Source organism: Monodelphis domestica, chromosome 3, assembly GCF_027887165.1.
Source record: "Monodelphis domestica isolate mMonDom1 chromosome 3, mMonDom1.pri, whole genome shotgun sequence".
Taxonomy (NCBI): domain Eukaryota; kingdom Metazoa; phylum Chordata; class Mammalia; order Didelphimorphia; family Didelphidae; genus Monodelphis; species Monodelphis domestica.
The window spans coordinates 458232572-458241261 of record NC_077229.1 but is presented as its reverse complement, the minus strand read 5'-3'; the positions used below and the strand labels follow the sequence as shown (position 1 = coordinate 458241261).

The 8690-nt window shown below is 37.0% G+C and overlaps 1 pseudogene; it reads left to right on the top strand.

Annotated features, from left to right (window-relative positions):
* The first annotated feature begins 283 nt into the window (after positions 1–283).
* Positions 284–8690, top strand: part of LOC130458124 (low molecular weight phosphotyrosine protein phosphatase-like) — a 54754-nt pseudogene continuing 46347 nt past the window's right edge.

Here is an 8690-nt window from a genome sequence, read left to right as displayed (position 1 = left end):
AGACATTGCTGTTTTTCTGCCCTGTCCATGGCAAAATATGCACTACTAGTTTTGGAGAGGTTCTGCCAAGTAAAAAATACATGAGTGGCTCTTTTTGGTGATTCTATGAATATGTCTACGAGACCATTTCATTGTGTTATGCCTTACTTTTCTACTCTGCTACTTGGTTTACCTTGACTTCTGATAGGTCCTATGTCTTCCAAGGATTTTTCATTAATCTTCACAAATCTGCTGAGCTCTGATCTATGACAATGTACAGGAAAGGTGACTGTTGAGCTGTTATATGGGTGAATGTGAAAGTTTGGATTTTGGTGGTGTTGAATTGAGAGTCAGGGAAGCTGCTGTTGATCAGGTCATGCTGACATTAAATTTCATGGAACAAGGACCAGAGACATGCTTCCAGATCCCCAGTATGGTTCTGAAAGGTACTCTAGGCAATCAAAATGGTTCCTTGTTTGTTCATGCAATTTGCTTTATAGATTCATGTAAGCTGGACATCAGAACCAAACCATATTATAATATATCACAAATATTTAAGTTATATTGACTTGTTCTTAGAATCACCAGCCTGTAAAAAATCTTGCAGAGTCTTCATTCTACAGAATAGACTTGTTATATTAAGTAGGCTACAAAATACATTTCAATAATTGATTACATAATTTATCTATAATAGTGCAGCCCTCCTGATTATCACTAGAAAATGGAGGCATATACCCAGGAAATAAATGAATTGAAAATTGTTGGTGAGGGTTGGAATTTTTTAAATGTCGCCTATGTGCTGAGATGTGTGGCCTTAGAGGAGATAAAAGTTCTATCTAGGGGAAGGAAGAAAACTACTCAAAGCATTGAGGGGCAACAGTCCTAATACAGATACAGAAAATTCCAGTTTCCTTTTCCCTGGAGGCATACCAGCTAACTTGTTTGCCTAAATTTGAAGTAAAGAGACTTCTCTCTATGCTATCCCAAGGAAGTCAGCCCTAGGTTTGGGGAATCAATTTACTTAGAATCTGTGACAGCAGGGGGGGCAAGTGAAAACTTTTATGGGGGGGGGCACTATCAAGACCAACTTGTACCACATACCAGAAGAATTTTACAAAGTGAATATTTTGAAGAGCAATTTCAATGTAAGTGGCCTTCTGAAATGATTCCAGATTTAAGAGAAGTATAACAAGGCTGACCAGAGTTCAACATGGGAGATTCAAGATACATAAGATAAAGCTAGTGGGAAATAGTTCTGGAAAATTAGGTAATTTGTAAATTTGATAGATTTAGAATTCTGTATATTGACTTTTTTCTCATATTGGGCATATTGCACTAAAACTACACTAGACAGATAGATGTATATCATATTCTTGATTAAATGGAGAAGAAAATATCAATCACCTGTAACTCATTATGATACTTTTTCCTGTTTCTTAGGTAACTGGTGGGGGGAGACTTTTTTTCTTCCATTGGCAATTATGCTGGGAAACCATGATTTTCTATTTTTCATAAAGATGACAGCTAGTTCATGCTTTTTTATGTTTTCATAGAGATCATAGAATCACAAAATTTTAGGGATAAGATGGATTTGGTCATAATGGTTTCCTTTGGTCTAGGGCATTAAAATTTTAATTCTTTTCAGGGCTAAAACCAAAAAAAGAAAGAAAGAAAAGACAGAAGTAGGAAAAAAAACTGTTCTTGGTACTGTAAGATGTCAAATCAAGAAAAAAGATATATAATACCATGGACTTGACCTTTTTCTATTGGAAAAACAAAACCATGTTAGATGTGAGGAACACTTGAAAGCTGCAATTTGGATTTTGAACAATGTTTTCCATATGGGGCACATGCCAGCTGTAATCTTTACAGGTTTCCAGGTCACTCCCAAGTTAAATACAGGTTTCAGATTTCAATCTATAAGGACTCTAGAAATTACAGACATATAAACTTAATTTTTATACTTGAAAAATTCTGGAAAAGAACATGCCCTAAATTGCAAACACCTTATATAAGGTAGAATACTGATAACAACAAGCACAGGGACAAAGAGAAAGGGTTAGAATGGACCAAAACTGGACCATTTTATACACCTCCCTGATTTTAATGATGAGGAAATTGAGGCCCTGAGAGGTTGGGACTTACATAGTCATATAGGTTGTAAGCATCAGAGATGGAACATAAAATCATGGCATCATGATTCCAATGATCAAGCTTACTCTAGTTTACATATACCACTTTCCCTCAAGCTTCATAAAAGACTAGCTTTGTTAAGAATAGTCCTTTGAGGTTGATTGTTAAATATGGTAGTCAAAGAGGAAATGATAGACCTGACACAGCTTTGTTTTCATAAAGCCTCTAATTTTGTCTCTCATAAAATACTTGTTAATAAACTGGAAAAATAATATCTGTTACATCACATTAAATTGATAAGCAACTGACTTCAGAGAGAGCTTATCAATGAAGGCTTTAAACTGGATAAATAGGATCATAGAAATAGAATTTTAGGAAGAATCTTAAAGGTCATTTGGTCCCACCCTTACACAATTTCTTAAAGAGGTGGAAGAAAAGCAAATTTTTCTTATAAAATTTTCATTAAAAATGATAGTAGATGTGCATAATAATAGAACCTATGTGATAGGACTGTTGTGAAGTTCAAATGAGAGAATATATGTAAAGGGCTTCACAAGTCTCAAAAGTGTTCTAGGTTAGCTTTTATATTGCAAAAAATTTAGTTTTTATTTCATCACAGTTCTTTCCATTTATATTTTTGTAGCTATTGTGCACATTGTTTGACCAGTCCTTCCAAAGTCCCATCTGATTCCTAAGATTCTATGATATGATTCCATTGTTTGAATTCAGATGCTGTTGACCTCTTGTTATAATTAAGATCGGCTCAGAGGCTTTTTCTCTTGTAAGATGGATAGAACAACAGATTGAACTCTGGAATCCTAATGACTTGATAAGATAAATTCCCGAGAATTTATTTCCCCCTTGACCCAAATCTGATGACCTTCAGGGCAGAGTGCACACTCTCCATCAATAAAAGCTCATCAATTTCTCAGGCTTCTGCATATTTAAGAGCATGGTTGAACAGAAATAATTAAGTCTGTGGCTTGGCAGGAGTCACTTGAACTTGCTACTTTTGGTTAAGATCCTGCACAACACTTCCAATAGCTGCTTCTGATTCATTAGTGCCCAGTGGATGCTTTTGCAAATATACCCATCAATAGTCATTTGTCACATGCCAGGTCCCTAAAGACCTCCTAAGCCCCTAGGAGATTTTCAGTGTAAACCCTTTTTGAACTGCAATACTGGGCATAACTTTACACTCTTGGCTCATCAGCTGCCCGTCAGATTTAGTGAAAGAGGAAAAATCTCACTAAACAAAGGGACAAATGATTTTCAGGAGGATTTAGCCTAATTAGCAGATGGATGACATACCAGCAGTTGCTGGCACTAATTGCCTACTGAAGAAACTAATTCAGTTTCTGAAGGAGTGTTTTTCTTTGTTCCTGATTATTCTTTGTTTTCTGCATGATGAGCTTTCCTTTAGAAATATGCTACAGGGGGAAAAAAACTGCCATAAAAAAGTATGGGGCCACTGGGGAAATAAATGGTATAATTACCTATGACACCCAAATAAATGATGGCTCCTTCTTCCAGTCCTCCCTCCTCCTAATGACTCTGATGACTGAAGTGTCAGAATTCATTAAGGAGAACAGAAGCTAAATCTCTGGAGAATAAGCAGCCAGCAGGATTCATACCTGCTGCAAAATAAGTTGCCTCCAGGAATGGCACATCAGTTCACTGCTCTTCCCCCTTTGTAGCTGACAGAGAGAACCTATTAAGCACCCATTCTGAAATCAAGGAGAAAGAAAAATTAAGTGGAAGAGAAGTCTTAGGAGAGAAAGAACAGACAGACAGAGACAAAAAGAGAGAAAGCTTTCTCTTATATTCTAAAAGTCAGGCAAAACCCATTGGTCAATAGGTCACAGTGGTTTGTTTGAAGTAGTTTGGCTTTCAGAAGATAAATAAATATTGCATGTGTGAAGACAAGCCAGGCAGTTAGAGGCATTTTTCTTTCAAAGAGCCAAGTAACTATATTCCAACCTAGGACTATCTGGAAAGTTTTCAATTCCTATAGTCAGAGCGTTCTTTTCTAAATATGTTAGAGAGGACTTTAAGACTTCTAAAAAATTCAGGTCATCAGTATAATTTCTTTCTTGAGGAAATATGCAATGGCAAACAAATAGATAAATTCTAGTATGCTTTTAAACGTTAAAGAATATCTATAGTCTATAGCCAGAATACCAAAATATCTCTGTAAATATCCCAGTATAATAATGCTTATTAAGTTGCCATCTCTTCAGAGTATTCTAATTCAGGTGTCACCTTTTTTGTGTCATAGACCTAGGCAATCTGATGGAGCAAATGAGTACCTTCAGAGAATAATATTTTTAAGTATATAAAATAAAGTATATAGTATTTTCAAAAGAAACCAATTATATTGAAATACAGTTATCAAAAATATTTTTTAAAGTACAAACTCCAGGTCAAGAACTCCTAATTTAATTCTATATCAAACTGATCTTAATGTCAAATAAACCTTGGACCTTTAAATGCAAATTTCCAAACCACTCCAGGGAGAAAACAAAAGGAGAATTACACCCATCAAACTCTTATTTAAAAAGAGCTTTAACCCCTTGGGTTGAAATGGAAAATATAGTAATCAGCCCCAATTTTTATCAACAATTTGGCAGAAAATATCTAAATCTCTAGACATGGAAGCCAATGGCTTTATTGAAATGAAGACTGTAATTTTCGATAAAAACAGAGGAAGAACAGGTTATTTTGAATGGTATTTGTAATTGGCAATGGCAGAACTAGTCTAGATAAATTGGAGATTGAAGAAGGGTGAGATGAAGCTGGCACTTTGAAGTATACCAAATCCTGATAAAAGAGTCTGTTCAGAAAATCAATCTTTCCTTTTACCCCACACCCCACCCCAGATCATGCAGCTCTATCATGTCAGCTTCATTACTGGCACTTTGACTGGTAGTGGTAGGAGGAAAAGCTGGGGGGCCTGGCAGAATAAGGAGGAGTATTTGGTTTTTTTATTTGTTTTTGTTTTTTTTTAATTAGAAAACAAGTCCAGCTGGTGTCTCCATAATCTCTCAGCTCCAGGATTCATGTATTAAATATTTGGATTTCACTTGGCTGCTCCTCTCTAAGTGGGTGTTCTAAATCATTGTTGTTTGCATTTTAGCATATGTATGTGTATAGCCCTTCATATTTCATAATGGGTCTTAGAGTATTTTTAATGAATTAGTCCCTCACATCTCTTAGTTATGGAGCTAACCTAACTCTTCAAACCTATTCCTCGTAAAGATCAATAATATGGCTCATGGTAAATATCAATAATATCAATCAAAAATCAAAATTCCCAATAATCACTGGGACGGGGGAGTGGATCTTCATGCCATCACCACATCCAGCCCTTTCTGAAGCCATGGTTGCCTGCCCAGGCAATTAACTAGCTACTGCACGGAAGAGGGAGAGGAATCAAAGAGCTGACCCTTGGCAGGAGCCTTGGCCCAGAGCTTCTGAGTGCCACATTCTCATTGACTTCCCTCTCTAGTCAATCCTGATGATAACTTTTCTTCTTTCAATTTCACACTGGACTTTGTTTTCAGAACTCGAATAAAAGGCATGTGATTATTTTCAACAAAGTATATGCTAGTGAAGTATTTCATCGGTTCTGCTGTGTTATGAATACAGGAGTACCCACACTCACCCTTTTCATAGACTTAATGCCCTTCCTTTGGGAATTCTGTGCAATTGTGTCCAGGGACGTGTCAGTCTCATAGAATAGAATCATGGTTCAGACAGTCAGATTAAGAGATATGGTGCCATAGGAGGGTAAAGGGGGGAATTGGACCTGGACAAAGAAGAGGCTCAAATTCTGCTTCTGATACCTACTAAATTGTATAATCTGGCCTGGATAGGTAGTATAGTGAATACAGCACCAGGCCTGGAGTCAGGAAGACCTGAGTTCAAATCTAGCCTCAGTTACTAGCTCTGTGACCCTGGGTAAGTCACTTAACTCTGTTGACCTCAGTTTGCTCATTTGTCAAATGAGCTGGAGAAGGAAATGGCAAACCATTCCAGTATCTATGCCAAGAAAACCCATACGGAATCACAAAGTGTTGGGCACAACTGAAATGACTCAACAAACCCAGGATTACTTCTCTCAGCCTCAATTTCCTATCTGTAAAATGATGACCAAAAAATAACAACTCTGTAGCACCTACCTTATGAGTTTATTAGAAGAATGAGATAGTATATTATAAAGTATATTACAAAATCTTAACAAATGTCAGATATTATTTAAATCCTTTAGACTCATTCTTTAACAAAATTAAACAGGCTATTGTGGAAATAGCCTGGGAAAAGGGAAGGAAATAGAAAGCTAGAGAGGCGAACAATCTGGAAGAAAAGACCTTTTTTTCTTCTGTGTAACAAGAACATTAAGCTCTCTCCTACGGAGAATGTAAAGATGGTGCTGAGGCACCCTGGAATCTTCCAATAAACTGCAGTGTATGGGGAACAAAGGCAACATGGAAAGTTTCTGCTTCTGTTGAAGCAGATTTGATGGAGCAGAAAGGGTCCTACTTAAAAGGCGTCCCTTAATCTTTTACCTCAGTTTCTTCAACTATAAAATGGGGACAGCAATCGTGGTTGCTTTGTAGGGCAGATGTGAGGATAAAATGAGATAATCATTGTAAAAAGTGCTTAGCACAGTACCTGGCACATAGCAGGAGCTATATTCATGCTTATCTTTGTTAATAGTCAATTTTCTGTTTTTTGGCTCTGAAATGGGAATAATAATACATACTGCCTTATCATATCATGAAGATAAAACAAAACAACACACTTGACAGTCTCTTGAAAAATTAAAAGCACCAACAAATATAAACTAGTGTCATTACCATATATACAAATATACATGCATGTTTTAATTTTCTTCTCATTAATCCCCGAGTCAAAGCACTACTTCATTCTTTTTTGAGGATAATCTTCAAAGACAACCAGGAAGAAAAGAGAGTTAGACTCTCTGAAGGGGGCTTTTCATGGCTGTAAAAGTCCCCTGGAAGGGATTGCTCTAATATTGTGAAATCCCAGTCATTCATGGAGGCAGTTCAGGGAAACATCTTTGTTTTTGAGGCTGATCCTTCTGTTGAGCGAAGCCTTGATCCCTTTTGGGAGAGGTATTAACTCTCAGTCTTCAGGGAACCATTTAGGCTATTACCTATTGGCAGGACTCTGAATGTTTCCTGAGGATACCAAAAGAATGAATGTAGCTCTATATCATGAACTATTTATCCCCTTCTTACCAGTATCAACCAGTCCTTTCTTTTCATTGTTGAAAATTCATTCAGCATCCTGTGTTCTCGATGATGCTGAACCCGAAAAAGTCAGGTCCTCGCTCTTAGCAGAGATTTTTTAGTCATTTTAAAGGTATTGTTAATCATTTCTGATGTAGCATCCATAGATTGTATGAACATTGTATGCCATTTTGAATATTTTCTAAGTGACAGATTTAAGCACTGCAAAATCTGGAGAGCCACTGAGAACTCTGGTCAAGTGCAATATTACCATGGAAACCTTGTCCATTACATTCCAGGTGTAAAACAGGGAGATGCTCTCAGATAAGAAAAGACTAAGGCTTCACACTCTTCCTGGTTGGGTTTTGCAAGCGAATCATGGTTTGAGATCACTAAGATGCTTTTGATTTTTTTACATAAACTGATTGCCTCTCTCCATGCCATGAACACATGCCCATCTCATTTCTTGCAGTTGAAATCCTGATTCTTTAAAGTCTCTCAAAAAAAGAGAATTAAAAACGGTATTCAATGAATATGAATGTGAATCAAGCCTGGCACAGTATTTATTTTCTACACACAAAAGAAATGCTAAAAAACAAAATACTCTCACCAGTAAGTACACAGTGACACTCAGGGCAAACTCTACAAGCAGAAGTGCTCTCTGCCATAATTTATGGCTCTGAGGTTGAACTGGGAGGTTGAATAGTCTGGGATTGTTGATTAAGCATTTTACATTTACCTTAGCTGCAATATCCAGACAGCTCTCAATGTATGTCTGCTGGCAAAATACCTAGCTTAGTTCAGTTCTCTTGTTGATGCCTGTCCTTGCCAAGAACAGCGGAATAGCTGCTGGGGTATTCTAGGACTTGAATCATGAGGCTGACTAAAAGGACTAAAGGCCTCTGGATCTCTTAAAATCAAAAGATTTCCTCCAAATCTTGGGAGAGACATTTGTTTACCTAAGATTACAAAAAAAAATGGACATAAAAGCAGAAAAGGGAGCCAGGAGTTCCAGTGCAAGCTCACCTAGTTGAAATACCTCTGCAATAGCAGCCATATGAATAAAATCAGCATATTGCCAGGTTGGAGAATGGCCAGCCTTTCTTTAGTCTTCAGTAGAAGTTTAGAGTTATATAATTCCACCTTGTTGAGCCTCGACAAAGGGAAAATAAGTCAGAAGCTATTCCCCAATGTGGTCAAATCCTGTGATATAATATTCTTGGAGTCCCTAGAAATTTCCAGGGAAATACTATGTGAGCTTTTCCTGGATTGGCCACTCTCAGATGATTTTACATTTGTTATATTTTTATTTCAGAGGATAGG